This window comes from Odocoileus virginianus, chromosome 8, assembly GCF_023699985.2.
Source record: "Odocoileus virginianus isolate 20LAN1187 ecotype Illinois chromosome 8, Ovbor_1.2, whole genome shotgun sequence".
Taxonomy (NCBI): Eukaryota; Metazoa; Chordata; class Mammalia; order Artiodactyla; family Cervidae; genus Odocoileus; species Odocoileus virginianus.
Window position 1 is genome coordinate 64,007,344 of NC_069681.1, and position 19,947 is coordinate 64,027,290.

Genomic DNA, 19,947 nt, shown 5'->3' on the forward strand with positions numbered 1-19,947 from the left:
CACACACACACACAGAGACACTTTACCATGCTTATTTCCTAGAGGATAAACTATGCAGAATTCATATTTATTAAGACATAATATAGAGCCAATAAAATTCAACCTTTTAAAGTGACCTATTTGTTTGGACACATGTATATAACTTTGCAATGAACACCACAATATAGAAAATCTCAATTGGCCCCAAATATTTCCTGAGCTTTTGAATAAATCACATTCTCTCTCTCTTAGTTCTCCCATATCTTTTCTTCTTTCAATTATTTATTTTTTGTTTTATTGAATGTAATATAAATGCAATCATTCAGCATGCAGTCCTTTATGTCTGGCTTGAAAGCATTTAGGTTAATGTGTTTGAAATTCAGTCATGCTGTTGAATGTCTAAATATTTCTTTCCTACTTATTTCCCAGTAATATGCAAATGTGTATTATGATTTGCCCATTCACCAGCTGATGAGTATTTGGGTTGCTTCCACATTTAGGCTATTATAAATGAAGATGTCTTTAACATACCAATACATACTTTAATAGAAAGCATTTTGTACATTTCTTTTAAATAAATATCTAGGAGGATAGTTGCTGGGTTTTTAAGGAGAGTGTATGTTAAAATTTTAAGATCAAGCCAAGCTCTTTTCCAAAGTGATCAAACTATTTTTTAACTGCAATGTTATGTCAATAAAACATGCTATATATTTTGAGTTACATTTCAGTATTTTTATTCTTTGTCAAACTTTTATATTGTCTTGGAGTCAGATAATAAAATACAGCATTTTCTAATGTTGTCAAAATTTACTGGAGATGAAAGTGCAATGATCTTTTACAAAACCATGTATGAAGATGATAAAATATATGCAATTCCTCTTGATATTTGATTATCTATTTCAGAAAAGTATGACAAAGAAGTTCTGCCTCAGTCTTATTTTAGTGTACAGTATGAGATAACTGGGAGAATTTCAACATATTATTCTAGAGAAAGAGAAGGATGGTAAAATTTGATAGCAGTTGCTAAGATGACTATCTTTAAATCAAAATAGAAACAGATATTTACTTTCAAAATAAATGAATATATAGGAAACTACCACTTATAAACTGATTATTAAAAAATACCTCTACAAAACAGTTCTCAAATAATGTATCAAGATGATTATGGCTCACTCTCTTTTCATTTACTGACATCCCCATCTCATTTACTTATCATTTCTTGTAATATTACAGTATAGAAATATATTTTTGCTTGGTTTCTCTGAACTCTGGCATTTTATTATTGTGTTAAATTCCAAATTCTAGGCTTGATGTAATCTTCTTAGCATATTAATTTGATTGACATTTTTTCTTCCATTTTCTTTTCTTAATCTTCTTGTCCTATAAAAGGGAGATGGTGAACAGGAGGTAAGCAGCTTGAGCTTCAGTAGACTTTAGTGCCTTAAGAAGAATGATGCTGGTTCCTAGGTGAAATTAGGAACACAGAGGGAATTTCCACACATCTAAATAATGTTTGTCTGTGGGAGAGTTCAGAAACATGCACCATCTTTATAAAACATTTGACACAAGCTCAATTTGTAAAAGATTTAACAAACTACTAGTAAATCAGAGAAAACCTGCCTGTGTAGAACATAGATTTTTTTTTTTTGTATCATCTATAAACTGTGTACTCATTATTTTCCCTTCATTGTGTAGAAACTGTTGTATTATTCAGTTTCAAAGCTACCCTTCTTGTACTGTAGGCTATAAAGGGAGTTCCCCCTACTCATCTTATACATAGAATTTGAAAACAAATTTTAGTTTAGCATTTTATGATTTCCAAAATGCTACAATTTATAGTTAGAGATATGCTGACATAGTTCTATCATAATGGACCTTGTCAGACAATTCACAGCTTCGACACTAATAAATGGTAGGGCCTCTAAAAAGCTCAACATAAGAAGGATGTATCCATCTGAAAATATTGCTAATATTTGAAAAAATATATACTAAAATAAAAGTATTTTGTAAATTGAAAATGCAATAAGTAAATAGATTATTTCAGAGAATTTTTCTCATTATTCCTGACTATAGTTAGAATTTAAAATGCCTTCTCTGTTTCCACTGTAGATTTTCCTGGTGGCTCAGACAGTAAAACGTCTGCCTACAATGCGGGAGACCCAGATTCAATCCCTGGGTCAGGAAGATTTCTTGGAGAAGGAAATGGCAACCCACTCCAGTGTTCTTGCCTGGAAAATCCCTTGGACAGAGGAACCTGGTCGGCTACAGTCCATGGAGTCGCAAAGAGTAGGACATGACTGAGCAACTTCACTTTTACTTTTCACTTTCCCTTACCAGAGAGTTGTATCTCCCTTTGAAGTTTCCAAGTTATCCTTGCACCATGCCTCTATAAATGAAAATATATTTATATTATAATGAATTAATGGATGTAAAGTAGACAATCTACATTAATAAGCATATGTATTTGTTTATTTTGTATGAGGATATATAATTTTTGTATTTTTCTTACTCCAAATACATTTTTGAAATGGTACTCAGAAATTAAGTTTATTTAAAGTAAGAAAGTATCATTTATTGTTTAGGTGTTTTTGAAAGCATAAATATTTGAACTGAATACAAATAGAAAAATGGTTAAAAAATATCACTAGATGATTTTGTACTTTCCTTAAATTAATGCAAAAATACTTTTTTTTTTTTTTTTTTTGCTTAATAGATTATATTTGACATTGTCTGAATGCTCCCTGAGTAGTTAGTAACAAAGGAATTTTGAATGTTTTGTATTATTTATTTGTCAAAATAATTCTTTGAGCTAGAGATAATTAGTCTCAGTTTTCAGGGAAGGAAGTCAAGGTATTAAGAATCTGAAGCAAGTCACAAGATAAACAACAATAAATGATTAGATTTTCCTTTGAATTAAAATTTTACGACAACAAATACTGTGTCTGATAGACATATTTCTGTGTATTTGTCAGGCAGTTGGGAAATTAAGATGGTAGTGATCTGTGAAATAAAGGGTAAATTGTAACCTATGAGCTTGGGTGGGACCCATCAAAACAGACAGAATTTGCTCCCACTATGGAGACTTTGCTCCCACTCAAATTTGCTCCCACTATAAAGACTTCATTTTTGTTTATGCCATGATCTTGGACCTTGGATGTACCATCACCATGGATGTCATAACCAGCGTGGCTATGTAATTAAAGACGCAGATAGAGGACATAAAGCAGGAGCTAGATTTGAAGCAGATGTGCTTACTCTTACTCCCCCTGCTCTCCCCAAAAGATCCAGTAGATAATCTACTGGCAATCTACATTAGATAAAGAGTTATCCTGCATCCTGTCACTAACTGGAAGCATAAAAGACTACGGATTTTTTTTTTCACTTTCACACAAATATGTCTTGTAACTAAGTTTGGAAATATACAGTAGAGGGAATACTGGAAAATTATAGTTCCAGATTAGCTATGTTGGCACATTACAAAATTCCCAAGTCCGACTCTTGTCATCTGGGATTCCATATATACCACTTCTAGCAATATTTAACTTCCAAGTTAAAACACAAGAAAAGTCATGCTTCCACCCAAATAATGTACCTTATGTAGCTAAAAATGTGCACGTTTTGAAAGAAGCCTCAAATATTTATCCCCAAATCTACCTCTATAAGCATCTTTGTGTTTTGAGTTTTCTTCTAGATAAATTACACACCCTTCTGGTGTGCTTTAACTGAAATATTGAGATTTAAGTTTCACCATTAATAAAATCACTTATGTTATATGTCAGAATGTAATTTCTGTGTCAGACATAATGTACTTATGTTCTGTTTCAGAGGAACAAAAGAGAATAAGAAAAAATCACCAATAATTGTGCTAATATAAACATATCAATTCAAAACATGGGCTATTCATAATTATTAGGGCAATCTGCATGTTAGACATTTACAATAAAACCCCATGAAAATGTACCAGATTATAGGTTTGTTATTTAAGCTACTTCAGTTTATCATATTTACCAAAAGTTGATTGAAAGATGGGTAGATAAAATACACATGTATGCTTAGCTAGATATACAGAAACACATAATTTGTGAAATCTTATAGGAAGACTATATCAAAGATATTTGTTTAAAATACTGTTTTTCTGCATCAAAAAAAGTAGCTGAAGTATTACTTTCCAAAAATGCCCTATAACATAAAAGACTATTCATTTAAAAAAAAAGCTGGCAAATTATTTTTATTTGCAATTTAATTTTCTTATTGTTGATGTAGTAATTTTGCTGTATATGTATAATTTGAGGAAATATCTTACTTTTAATATGAAGACTCACAAATTCAAATAGTTCTCATGTGAATACAGTATGAAGCATTTCATTGTCAAACATGTGGGTTGAAATTAAAGTTTATTTTAATTCTCATTTTACTGAGATATAATTACAATACAGGGGCTTCCCTGATAGCTCAGTTGGTAAAGAATAGACCTGCCATGCAGGAGACTCTGGTTTGATTCCTAGGTCGGTAAAATCTCCTGGAAAAGGGATAAGCTACCAACTCCAGTATTCTTGGGCTTCTCTTGTGGCTCAGCTGGTAAAGAATCTGCCTGCAATGCAGGAAACCTGGGTTCATTCCCTGGGTTGAGAAGATCCTCTGAAGAAGGGAAAGGCTACGCACTCCAGTATTCTGGCCTGGAGAATTGCATGGACTGTACAGTCCGTGGGTTTGCAATGAGTTGGACACGACTGAGCAACTTTCACTTTCCTTGAGATACAGAACTATAAATTTAAGGTGTAGAATGTAATAATGTAATGATTTGACTTAGATACACTATGAAATTATTTCAACAACAAGTTTAGTGAATGTCCATCATTTCCTATAGATATGAAATAAAAGAAAAAATATTTCTTTATGATGAGAGCTCAATATTACTCTTTTATCTTAATATGTGAAATACAGCAGTGTTAATTATATTTATCAAGTTGTATATTGCATACTTTATCTTATAACTGGAAATTTGTGCCTTTTCACTACCTTCATTCAATTTTCGTCCCCGCAATCTGTCTCTGTTAAATGCAAACCTGATGTCTTTTTCCATTTTTTTTTTTAAGTATAATTGACCTACTACATCATATTAATTTTTGGTACACAACCTATGTCTACACAACAATGTCTCTACATTTCAGAATGATCACCGCAATAAGCCTAGTTATCACCTATAACCATGTAAAGTTATGACATAATTATTGAATATATTCCCTGCACTGTGTAGCTCGTACCTGTGACATTTATTTTGCAACTGGCAGCTAATACTACTTAATGCCTCTTACCTATATGTCTCCTCACATGTCAGCTCCCTTTTGACATCTACCTGTGACTCTTGATATTTCTCCATAGTTATTTGTTTATTTCTTTTGCCTTTTAGATTTCACATGTAAGTGAAATAATATAGTAATTTTAATTCTTTCACATTTCACTTAGCATAATATACTCTAGTTTTATTAATGTTGTCACACATGGCAGGCATAAATATATATCATGTCTTCTTTATCTAGTAATCCGATGGACACTTAGGCTGCTTGCTTATCTTTGATATTGTAAATAATACTGCAATAAACATAGGAGTGAATATAACTGTTTTTTAAATCAGTCTTCTCATTTTATTGAGATAAATATGCAGAAATGGTACTGCTGGATCATATGTCAGTTTATACTTAATGATTTGAGGAATCTCCTACTGTTTTCCATAGTGGCCACACCAATTTACATTCACACCAACATTATAGTGTATGAGGGTTCTGTTTTATAGACACCCAAACCAATAATTGTTATTTCCTATATTTTTGCTGATGGCCATTCTGATGGGAGGTAGGTGATATCTCATTGTCCTTTTGATTTGCAGTTCCCTGATGGTTAATGATGTTGAGTATCCCTTCATATGCCTGTCAACCATCCTTAGGTTTTCTTTCGAAATTATCCGTTTAGGTCCTCTGCCCATGTTTTGATTGGGTTGGTATTTGTTGTTGTTGTTGTTGATGTTTGTTTGTATATTTCTTTGTATATTTTGAATATTAATGTTTTATTGGCTACATCATTGGCAAATATTTCTCCCGTTTAGTAGGTGGTCTTTCTACACTCTTGATGGTTTCCTGCAGTTGTGCAAAAGCTTTTTATTTTGATATAGTTCCATTTGTTTATTTTTTATTTTGTTTCCCTTGCCTCAGGTGACATGTTAAAATATATATATTGCTAAAAACAATGTCAATGAGAATACCGTGTATATATTTTTTTCTAGATTTCTGTGGTTTTGGGTCTTGCGTTTAACTTCTTCATGAATTTTGAGTTATTTTTTCTATGTTGCATGAGAAAGTCATCTAATTTGATTATTTTGTATGTAGCTGTTTGGCATCCCCAGCACTATTTTTGAACATGTTGTCTTTTCTCTGTTGTATATCCTTGCCTTCTTTGTCATAACTTCCCATATAAACATGGGTGCATTTCAGGGTTCTGTTTTGTTCCATTCATCTATGTGTCTGTTTCTGTACTAATACCACACTGTTTTGATGACGACAGTTTTATAGTATAATTTGCAATCAGGAATCATGATAACTACAACATTCTTCTTTTTCCTCAAGATTACTTTAGTTATTCAGAGTCTATTGTGTATCCATACAAATTTTAAAATTGTTATAGTTCTGTGACAAGGTTCTATTAATATTTTAATAGGGGTTGCATTGAACCTGTAGCTTTCCTTAGGTAGTATGGTCATGTTAACAGTATTAATTTTCTAATATGTGAACACAGAATAGCTTTCCATCTCTGCTTTCTTCAATTTCTTTCATCAGTGTCTTCCAAGTACATATCTTCTGTGTTTTAATTTTTTTATCTGTATTTTATTCTTTGTGTGTGTGTCACTACAAATAGAATGGTTTTCTTTTCTTTCTGACTGTTTTTAGTGTATAGAAATGTAATGGATTTCTGTATGTTAATTTTGTACCCTACGTCTATACCAAATTCATTTATAAGTTCTAGCAGTATTTTTGGTGGTATCTTTGGGGCATTCTATGTAGAGTTTCATGCCATTCACATTGTACATATCTAGAAATGTGTTCATTTCTTCTAGGTTGTCCTCTTTATTGGTATATAACTTCATAGTAAATTTAGATCTTTCATATTTCTGTGGTATTGGTTGTAACTTAATTTTTGATGTCTGAATTTACTTATTTAGGCCTTCTCTCTCCCTTTATTTATTTACTTTTTTCTTTTCCTTGATTAGTCTGACTAAAGACTTATCAATTTTGTGTATCTTTGCAAAGAAACAGATTTTAGTTTCATTGGTCTTTGCTAGTGTTTTTTGTTTGTCTTGTTTTGTTTAGTCTCTAATTATTTTATTTCTGCTCTGATCTGTATGATTTCTTTCCTGCTACTAACTTTGTGTTTTATTTGTTATTTTTCTAGTCTGTTTTGGTGTAGTGTCAGTTTGTTTATTTGAGACTTCTCTTGTTTCCTGAAGTAGGTTTGTTTTACATAATCTTGCCTCTTAAAACTGCTTTATCTGTGCCCAACAGGTTTTGGATTTTTGTGTTTCTGTTTTATTTTGTCTTTAGGTAGTTTTTAATTTCCAATTTGATTTCTTCATTAACTCATTGGTTGTTCAGTAGCATATTGTTTAGCCTCCACTAAACAATATTTTTGTTTTTTAGACACAAAAACAATGAGTTTATGTTTATTGCATATTTTCTTGTAGTGTATTTCTAGCTTCATAGCATTGTGGTCAGAAACATGTTTATGTGTTCAATCTTTTAATTTACTGACACTTGTTTTGTGGTATAGCAAGCAAACTATCATGGACAATATTCCATGTGCACTTGAAGAAAATGTGTATTCCACTATTTTTGGATGGAATGTTTGAGATATATCTGTTAAGTCCACCTACTATTATGTGTCACTTAAGGCTAGTATTTCCTTATTATTGATATTTTATTTCAATGATATATCATGTAATATGCTTTATCTGAATGATATATTCACATGAATGTTAAAATATTCTACTATTATTATGACAATTTATATCTTTATGTCTATTTAATATTCACTTTCTGTGCTGATTCTGTGTTGGTTACACTGAAGTTTAAGATTTTATTAAGATATACTTTTATTTTGTGATTTAGGAAATTTCTTTTGACCCATTCAAAATAATGTGATATACATACATGTACATATATACATGTATATATACACATACATGCATATATACACAGACACATATATACACATACACATATAATATACACACATGTGTATGTGTGTGTGTGTGTGTGTGTATATATATATATATATACACACACATATATTAGTTCAGATCAGTGGCTCAGTTATGTCTAACTCTTCATGACCCCATGGATTGGAGCACACCAGGCTTCCCTGTCTATCACAAACTCCCCGAGCTTACTTAGATTCCTGTCCATCGAGTCATTGATGCCATCCAACCATCTCATCCTCTGTAGTCCCCTTCTCCTCCTACCTTCAATCTTTCCCAGCAACAGGGTCTTTTCAAATGAGCCAATTCTTCACATCAGGTGGCAAAAATACTGGAGTTTCAGCTTCAGCGTTAGTCCTTCCAATAAATATTCAGGACTAATTTCCTTTAGAATTGACTGGTTGGATCTCCCTGCATTCCAAAAGACTCTCAAGCGTCTTCTCCAGCACCACAGTTCAAAAGCATCAATTCTTCTGCACTCAGCTTCTTTATAGTCCAATTCTCGCATCCATAATGATGGCTGGAAAAACCATAGCTTCAATTAGACAGACATTGGTTGACAAAGTAATGTCTTTGCTTTATCATATGCTGTCTAGTTTGGTCATGGCTTTTCTTCCAAGAAGCAAGTTTCTTTTAATTTCATGGCTGTAGTCACCATCTGCAGTGATTTTGGAGCCCCCCCCCCCAAAATACTCTTTCACTGTTTCCATTGTTTCCCCAACTATTTGCCATGAAGTGATGGGACCGGATGCCATGATGTTAATTTTCTGAATGTTGAGTTTTAAGCCAACTTTTTCATTCTCCTCTTTCACTTTTATCAAGAGGTTCTTCAGTTCTTCTAAATAACTATATATATATATACATGAAGTTAGTTTTCTGAATGTTGAGTTCTAAACCAACTTTTTCACTCTCCTCTTTCACTTTTATCAAGAGTCTGTTTAGTTCTTCTAAAGAACTATATATATATATATATATATATATATATATATATATATGCACACACATATATATTTATATGTATTTATATATATATATGGTATATGTGATATATATATATATATGTGTGTGTGTGTGTGTGTGTGTGTGTGTGTGTATCAATAGTAAGTGGGAATTTTCTGTATGACACATGGAGCTCAACTCAGTGCTCTGAAAACCTAGAGGGGTGGGATGGGGTGGTAAATGTGAGAGGTGTTTGTGAAGGAGTGGAAATATATAAACCTGTTGCTGATTAATGTTGATGTGTGGCAAAAACAAGCAGAATATTTTAAAGCAGTTATTTCCCACTAAAAAGGAAAAATCATAAAAAATGTTAATGGAACAGTTTACTTAACAATATAATAAAAAAGATGAGATACACAAATCTAATGTATTACATTAAATGTTATCATTTTTATTCTGTAACAATACAGAAGCTTTAATAAATAATAATGTTTGAATATTGATTTGTTATTGTAATTTAAAGGAAAACTGTTGAGAAAATAGGATGGACTCTGTATTTCTGCAAGATACCAAGTGGATCTTAACTTTAGAGTGGATGGCGACACTTGCTTATTCATTTAATATTTTAATATTTCATGATTGAAATATTTACAATATAGGTATGCACATTTTTATCACTATCAAATGGTTTTATAAAGATATTGGAAATGAGGTGGCTATAGTTGTTGTGATTAAACATGAGAACTGGGCTTTCACACAGATAGCTTGACAACGCTGACTTAGATCGTAGAGACTGGTCTAAAGTTGTGTTGAAGAAGCTTTGTTAAAAAAGCAAATAGATTTAAGATACTTCCTAAAATGTAATTAAATGAAAATTGTAATCGATAGGTTATGAATAAGGACAAAAGAAGAAAGCTAATAGCAATGATTCCTCTTGCTTCTGACTTGGATAGATCCAGTGGTATACTAATAATTATTTAACAATCATTTTGTCCAAAGAAGAGAGAAAAAAATGATTCAGTGTTTTTGCCAATTTCTATCTTATAAATATACCAACTGTGGTTAATTTCAAGCCACCAACACATTTTCACTAACTGTGGAGTTGGGAATAATTGCACTCTGTTGGCTACATGAGCCAATATAGGTCAGCTCCAGCCCCAGTATACCACTGATTGGTACTGTGTCATTTACAAAAATGCATGAACCTAGAAGATTAATGTTTTTGGAAAAGAACATCTATAAATTTATTTTGGATTATGATTGATGTTCATTATCATTGTATTCAAGAATCTAGAACTCAGAAGTGATTTCTGGTACAAAAAGATAAGTTTATTCAGAAATTCTCTTTGAAGTTACTGCATTAATTAAGAATAACTTGTAAAATGATCAGATACAAGAGCATAAAAAAAGGAAATATTTAAGCAAAAGCACAGAAATATAGGATCACAACTGACAATGTATTATAAATATATATCTAGAGAATAAGCAAATCAGGAGGGTGGTTATTCATAAAGTCCAAGTGAACACAGTATTTTGATAAGGAGGGAATGAATGTTCTGTGCACTTCCCTCATGGTTCAGCTAGTAAAGAATCTGCTTGCAGTGTGGGAGACCTGGGTTGGGAAGATCCCCTGGAGAAAGGAACAGCTACCCACTATAGTATTCTGGCCTTGAAAATTCCATGGACTGTATAGTCCATGGGGTCACAAAGAGTTGAATATGATGTTCTATGGTGGAAAATGATAGAAAAGGACTGTAGTAGTAAGATATAAGGCTCAGTGGTAAAAAGTACACCTCCCACTACAGGGGACACAGTTTCGATCCCTGGGCCAGGAAGTTACCCAGAGTAGGAAATGACAACCCATCCCAGTATTCATACCTGGGAAATCCCATGGACAGAGGAGCTTGGTGGGCTACAGTTCATGGGGTTGCAAAGACTCTAACACAAGTGAGTACAGCACATAGCTACAGTTGATAAACCTAAGGAAAAGTTCTTGGGAAATTTGCTGAACTCAGTGGTAGAATTTGTTTTAGGTAAGAGTGGAATGCCTGAAATTAGAGAGGAGGATGAAGACAGCTACAAATAAATGTAACAATGATGATTAGCCTGACACCTTCTCTAGATTTGAGATCTCAATATACTTCATTCTGTGAACTTTTATAGACCAATCAGAAATCAGTCTTACTTCATAGCTGTAAATGTTCACAATTTTGACTTACAAGTTGTATATAAACTTTTATAGCAAAGAATTTATTCTGTGTCCAATATTTAGTAGAGAGTATGGAAAAAACAAACCACTAAAATAATAACTAAAAGTATGGACATGGATGGAACATCTTGAAAATCAAGGTTAAAGTCACCAGGGCAACTGAATGACTAACACATTCTGTGGGGAGCCGGCCTGCAAAGCCCAAAAAGGCCCTGGGAAAGCCTTGAAAGAGGCTGTTCCCTGTCCTGCCACCCCATGATAAAGTAGTAAAACATTTGCTGGGCCTCCTTTGTTCTTCCTTGAGAAAAACGTAGTAGTGACCTTCACTTAGTAGTTTATCTTGGAATGCCAAAAACAAGATGTAAGCTTCTGCAATCACTTAAGACAAAAAATTGTATTGATGTAACAAACACCAGATGGCATTTTTTATGAACTATGTTTTCTGCTTGTACTAGTATATAGGTAGCTGCTTTACTCAATAAAATCGCTGACTTGCCTAAAGAGCATTTCAGTCCTCTCGACCCCATTCTTTACTTTCAGCTCCTTTTTCTCAGGCTTCCATGTTGCTGCGGTCTAGACCTGTTCACATTGCCGGCTGGAACCAGCAACATTCTAGCATGTAGGTTTGGCATCTTCTTCCTGTCTTGAAGTAGGTACAGTGGCTGTAGTGAGCAGAAGGGATCCACACATGTATTACATGCATTTTGGAAATACACACTTTTCTTCTGTTATATCTGTTTCAATGTATGAGATGTATTGAAGAAAGGGTCAGTGGTAAAAAAAAAAAAAACAAAAACAAAAAACAACCTTTGCATCAGATTTAGAGAGGATCAGAAATGACTCATAAATAGTAAAAGTGAATGGAGAAAACAAAGGCAAGATGGCAACTGTTAAGAAAGTGACAATAGCATAGTGATTTCATCGAGATATGGAGAAATGTATGACTCAGGTAGAGGAAAATGTGAACAGGCCTTTGTGAGCTCAGGAACTGTTAGATTTACAGAAATGAAATTAAGAAATTTAACATCTGATAATGTTAGGAGTCAAGGCAGTATTCACTGACAAAAAAAAAAAGAAAAACAAGAAACAAAAAATAGTACCCTGAAGTTGTACTAACAATGTAATTCTGGCCATTTTCAAAATTCTGCAAAAGAGTGGAACTTTAGGAAAACAAAATGAATAGAGAAATAAGCATACACTTTATCTCCACATGTTCACTTAGAAAAAGAAAAAGAAAAAAAAAAAAAGATTTGCTCATGTGTTTTTCACAAAGAGAATCCCTGGGAGTGTGGTATTTATTTAAATTTTTGTATCCTTATCACTTAAAAAGATTATATTTAAAATGTATTATTTCCTTATATTTGAAGAGCACTGAAGTTGGTGTTAGTTTCACATTGCATAGAATTTCAGGAGTGCCAGGAGAGGAAAATATGACACCTGGCCACACTTCTTTAAAGTCTGCACATGAGGGAATTCATGAAAATCTGCACAGATGGAGATGATCCTAATAGGAGACTGATCCAACATAGAATGGAGTAGCATGTTATCAATATAGAGATGATTTAATAAACTTGATTGATTGTCTCCCTGCACAATAATCTACCCTCACTCTCAAATAAACGTCAATTGACTATATAACTATATTTTGTGTCCCAGGAATGTTGTGGTTACCTCTGTAGATTTCCACTAGTTTAATACACTATTATTGTTGAGCCAGCACTGAATTTTGATGGACTAGTGTAAGCCATTTTCTTTGAAAGTAAACTAATAAGAAAAAAAGAAAATTAAATGGATATAATCAATAAACCAGTATGTAGAGATCTTGATACTTTGGAGTGTTATCAAATTCTTAGAACTAGGTGAAGATTAATAAAGAGATCTTAGAATACAGATTTAGAATCCAAATAATTTTGGCTACTGACAAACCTGAAATCAAGCTGCAGAGCATATTATGTGTCCCAATTGAAAATATTATTTTGTTGCTACTTGGCCTTATGTTGTGAATGTTGATTTATGTTATGAATTCCAACATGGGGCATAGGAAACATTTACAATTCAAGAAGACAGATTATAATAATATGTGGGAAGTCCAAATGAAACTAAGAACATATAGGATCCGTAAACTTCATGAACATCCTATAACATATACAATGAAAATATTAAAAAAAATGTGAAAGGAAAAAAAGATAATAAAAATAATCATCAAAATTCTAAATTGAATAGAAATAATAAAATACTAAATTATAAATATGAAATAGCAAAATTGTTGCAAAATTGGAATTACTCTCCTGAAATGCAAGAGAACAAGACAAGCAAGCAAAGAAGAAAGAAAGAGAGAGAGAGGAAGGAAGGGAGGATAGGGAGGAGGGAGAAAGAAAGGAAGGAAGGAAGAAAAAAGAAAGCATATGCATTTATTTGGAGAGCAGAGAAGTATGATTCAGTCTACTAATAACTGGAGTTTCCAATATTGTAATTGGAATAAATATGATGGTAAAAATATAAGAAGAATATAAGATTGTGGACAGTGTGATTGCTAAATATTTTTCTAAAATACCTTTACAAACAGATATAATATTTCTTAATCAAAATTGCAAAAACAAAAAATAACTTATTTTCAGTATGTAAAATTTAGAAGATAGTCACATATATGTTTATCAGTTTTCTTCAAGCCTGTCAAACACTGGAAGCAAACAAGATGTCCTTGAATATATGAGTGAATAAGCAATCCAGGCAATTGATATCAAAATTTTAATTTTGTTTTTCCCCAAAATGAAAACATTTAAACTATATTAGTAAAAAATACTGATGTGACAGAGATGAACTTGAACTCAAAGTAAAATTAATCATAATCTGATTTTTTAAATATCACTAAAAATTTAAGTATTAAGCACATAGTGATGATAATGATCAAAGTAATAAATAAATAAATAAATAACATTAGTTAAAAATGATAATACATTGATATAATGGAAAAAAGAATATACATAACTAACCCATATAAATTAATTAATGTTAGTTTTTTACAATATTCAATAAAGTTTATGAAGCTTTATCTAACCTAATTAAAAAAGAGAAATCACAAAGATAATAGAATAAGAATACTATGACGACTAATACATGGCAACATATAACAAAAAAAAAAAAATGACTAATACATAGAGTTTGCAAGAGAACTAAATAATCTTGTACTTTTGCACTACTTCTCTCAATTCTTTTTTGCAAATAAAATGCATATAAAAATTTAATAGCAATACTTATCAAAAATGACCCAAAAATATATAATCCAACAAACTGATGTACATACTGAAAAAAATGAGTTGAGCTGTAAAATAATGTTTCTTCTCAAAGCCATGAGTCACTGAAGGGTGAAATCTATTTTTTAAAGGGCAGATAACTTCACACTATTAAAAGTTCCATATATTTAAACCAGAAGAAATATTTCCCAATTCTTTCATGAAATAAGGTTATGTCAATACCCACTCCTGATATAGAATGAAAAAAGCTATTAATTTCAGTCAATATTGATTCAAAAATAATTTTAAAAAATCACAATTACACACAATCCACAATTACATTAACAATATTTAGTATGTTAGTGTGGTTTAGTGGCTAAGTTGTTTCCAACTATTTTGGGACCCCATGAACTGTAGCCCACCAGTCTCCTCTGTCCACGGGATTTCCCACACAAGAATACAGTAGTGGGCTGCCATTTTCTTCTCTAGGGGATCTTCCTGACCCAGGGATTGAACCTGTGTCTCTTGTATCTCTTGCATTGGCAGGTGGATTCTTTATAACTGAGCCACAAGGAAAGACCACAGGATCGGTACTGTTAATCAAACCTACACCATGAAAAATGCAATGCTGGTTCATTATTATGAAACTTGTGAATTTAAATGAAAATTTTGATAGATTTAAGAAATACAATCATGTGAACAAATTGCTCAGTGCTGAAAAGAATTTCAAAATTCAGCACACAATTATGAAAAAAACACTCAATAAAAATTAATATCAGTTAATAGTTAACAGTGTATAAATCAGTATTGATCTAATATAATCATCTAATCTAATAAAACATAATGGAAACAATCCCACTATCATTAGTAAAAGGTAAAAAGCAATATTCCATTAGACAGAATTATAGCTAAAACAGTTTGGAACTAAAATCATGATTTGCAGATGGCAGATGTTGTAATTGTATACCTAAAGGAACTAGAATAATCAAATCAAAATTATGAATATCAATAAAGAATTGAAATAAGAAAAAATAATATGCAAGTCAATAGGCTCCATTTTCATAGAAAGTTAAAATGTGATGTAAAAGGTTTCATTTGAAATAACATCAAGACATGTCTTGGAAGAAAATAAAATGGAATGTAGAAAAAAGTATGATTATTTAAAATAAAATTAACCTTGAAAGACAAAAAGCAAAAACAAAGACCTTCAAGATGTACAACTCAGAAAGCGAGTTGAGATGTTGCAATATCCAAGAAAATTAATTAGCAAAATAAATGAGCTGAAAGTTCACACAGAAACAAATAGCCCTTAAATGTATGAAAATATGTTCAGTCACACTGAAGATGAGATAAATACTAATTAAAAGCATACATGCATCATTCCTAAATTTTCAAACTAGTAAATGCTGGGCAACACCCTGTTGAGAGAATAAACACCTATTTCATTACTGAGTGAAATAGGTGTTAGCCTCTATTTGTGATGGAACTACAAATTGAAAAATGTTTTGAGGAGATATATTGCAAGTTTTATTTTTGATACAGAAACTCAAAGTTAGAGACTAAATTCTATGTAAATACCTGCTGCAATTTTTCAAAACATGTAAAGTATATCATTTTGAGCATTTTAAAAACCTTTTTATTTTGTATTGGAATATAGCCAATTACAGAATTGTGATATTTTCAGGTGGACAGCAGAGGGACCCAGTCATACATAAACATGTGAAAGTCAATCCAAGGGTGGCTCATTAAATATATATGTATACCCACATAATATATATGCAGCTGTAAAAAGTATGGAGAAATTTCCACTTCATAGAGCCCTTAGAAAAAATATACCTATCTGAATGCAGAGTTCCAAAGAATTCCAAGGAGAAATAAGAAAGTCTTCCTAGGCAAAGAAGTAGAGGAAAACAATAGAATGGGAAAGGCTAGAGGTCTCTTCAAGAAAACTGGAGAGATCAAGGGAACATTTCATGCAAGGATGGCACATTAAGGACAGAAATGGTATAGATCTAACAGAAGCAGAATATATTAAGAAGAGGTGGCAAGTACACACAGGAGAACTGTACAAAAAGATCTTAATGACCCAGGAAAACCATGATGGTGTGATCACTCTCCTAGAGCCAGACATCCTGGAGTGTGAAGTCAAGTGGGCCTTAGGAAGCATTATTACAAACAAGCTAGTGGAGGTGATGGAATGCCAGCTGATCTATTTCAAATCCTAAAAGATGATGCTGTTAAAGTGCTGCACACACTATGCTAGCAAATTTGGAAAACTCATCAGTGGCCACAGCCTTGGTAAAGGTCAGATTTCATTTAAATCCCAAAGAAAGACAATGTCAAAGGATGTTCAAACTACCACACATTGCACTCACTTCACATGCTACTAAGGTAATGCTCAAAATCCTTCAAGCTAGGCTTCAACAGTATGTGAACTGAGAAATTCCAGATGTATTTAGATAAGGCAGAGGAATCAGAGATCAAATTGCCAACATTTGTTGGATCACAGAAAAAGCAAGGAAATTCCATAACAACATCTACTTCTACTTCATTGACTATGCTAAAGACTTTGACTGTGTGGATCACAACATACTGTGGAAATTCTTAAAGAGATGGGAATAACAGACCACCTTACTTGCCTCCTGAGAAACCTGTATGCAGGTCAAGAAGCAATAGTTGGAACTGGACATGGAATAAAAAACTAGTTACTAATTGGGAAAGGAGTACATCAAGGCTGTATGCTGTCACCCTGATTATTTAAATTATATGCATTGTACATCATGTGAAATGCTTGACTGGATGAAGCACAAGCTAGAATCAAAATTCTTAGGAGAAATATCAATAACCTCATATATGCAAATGACACCACCTTAATTGCAGAAAGGAAAGAGGAATTGAAGAGCTTCTTAATGAAAGTAAAAGAGGAGAGTGAAAAAGCTGGTTTGAAAAATCAACACTCAGAAACAAAAGTCATGGCATCTGGCCCAATCACTTCATGGCAAATAGATGGGAAAACTATACAGTGAAAGGCTTTATTTTGTTGAGCTCCCAAATCACTGTGGACAGTCACTGCAGCAGTGAAATTAAAAGATGTTTGCTCCTTGGGGGTAAAAAAAAAAAAAAAAAAAAAAAAAAAACAACTATGACAAACCTAGACAGCATATTTAAAAGGAGAGACATAACTTTTCCACCAAATGCCTGTATAGTCAAAGTTATGGTTTTTCCAGCAGTCATGCATGGATGTGAGAGCTGGAGAATAAAAAAAAGCTGAGTGCCAAAGAATTGATCCCTTTGATCTGCAGTGTTGGAGAAGAGACTCTTCAGAGTCCCTTGGACAACAAGGAGATCCTACTAGTCAGTCCTCAAGCAAATCAACCCTGAATGTTCATTGGAAGGACTAATGATGAAGCTGAAGCTGCAATACTTTGGTTATATGATGTGAAGAGCCAACTCATTAGAAAAGACTCTGATGCTGGGGAAGATTAAAGTCAGGAGGAGATGGGGATGACAAAGGATGAGCTGGTTGGGTAGCATCACCACCTCAATGAACATGAGTTTCAGCAAACTCTGGGAAATAATGAAGCATGGGGAAACCTGGCATGCTTCAGTCCATGGGGTCATAGTTAGACATCACAGAGTGACTGAACAACAACAACAAAAATATCAGTAAGAAATGATTTCAACATTACAATGTTCTAACAAGTTTAAAATGCAGAAACTAAATCAGAGACACTGGGGAAGGTTGCACTAGTGGTAAAGAACCTTCCTGCCAATGCAGGTGACAAAAGAGACGTTGCTTCCATCCCTGGATCTGGAAGATCCCCTGGAGAAGCTGATGGCAGCCTCATTCAGTATTCTTGCCTGGAGAATTCCATGAACAGAGGAGACTGGTGGGCTATAGTTCATGGGATTGCAAAGAGTCAGAGAGGACTGAAGCAACTTAGCCACACATGCATATGTATTACTATAAAGCAGGGGCCCCCAACCTCTAAGCTGTAGACTGGTATCACCTGTCAGATCAGTGGCAGCCTTAGATTAGAAATAAAGTGCACAATAAATGCAATGCAATTTAATTATCCTGAAACCATTTCCCTCACTCCCACCCAGTCCATTGAAAAATGGACCTGGGCACCAAAAAGATTGGTGGCCCTACTCTAAGGGAACAAACAAACAAAAAAGCAAGTAATTGATACCAAAAGTGAAGGCTTTGGCGTGGATAATATGAGGGCATGCTTTTTAATATAATTTTAATTTTTGAGCATAATGAATATATTTTATCATCAGGAAAATAATTTACATTGCAAGGCATTAAAATATAAATATTTTTTAAAAGTCAATAAATAAGCTGACAGATTCAAAGTACAATGCTAAAAGCTGTATCATTCAAAACCCATGTGAAAGGAAAATGCTATCTTTGAATACAAAGAATATAACAAGTAAATTTTAAAAATAAATATAATGGTGACATATTTTTTAATTTTTAACATGTGAGTAATGTGAGTACCTGAAGGACAGGCAGGAGCAGATGGAGGAGATGCAATTAACAAACAAAAAATGATATAAACATTCTTTGGCTGAACAATCACTTGGAGCTACATATTGAAATGGCATAATGAGTGTCAAGTCAGGCTAATGAATGGAACACAAAATTAAAATGAATATATTTGACCTCAAAGGGGAGGGTATTTTCTTCCTACTTTTGCATCAAAGAAAACAGTTCACAAAACAAAGAAAAGCAGTTAATATAATTTTCAACTGAAATAAGGGAGAATAATTAATATTAGAAAAAGCTTTATAAAATGTGTGCAGAAAGAGATCTATAAACCAGAAATCCTATAACTAGCAAGTTTATATTTTATATATTAAAGAAAATAATTATTTGACATGCCAAGATTATGTGACTGAATTATCTATTTACTTCCTCTATGAGAAGTTTACAGGAAAAACTGCATAAAATAAACTTAAAAAGACAAAAAGATCACAAGAGAAAATAAACAGTAGAAGAAACATGATACATTATGAACCAAGAAAATGCATGTGCAATTAGAAGGGCTAATGCTAGTTATCACACTCGGAATATGTGAAAAAATACTTGAAGTAAAATCATAACTTAAAAGTTAGTAATAGCACAAAAATAATATTTCAAATGATTCGGAAACATTAGCTCTGTATTTTGTAGAAAACCAATTTTAGTCATTAAAATTTTATTTAGTGAAAGTGTGGTTCGAGTCACTCAGTCATGTCCAACTGTTCACGACCCTGTCTATGGACTATACAGTTCATGGAATTCTCCAGGCCAGAATACTGGAGTGGGAATCCTTTCCCTTCTCCAGGGGATCTTC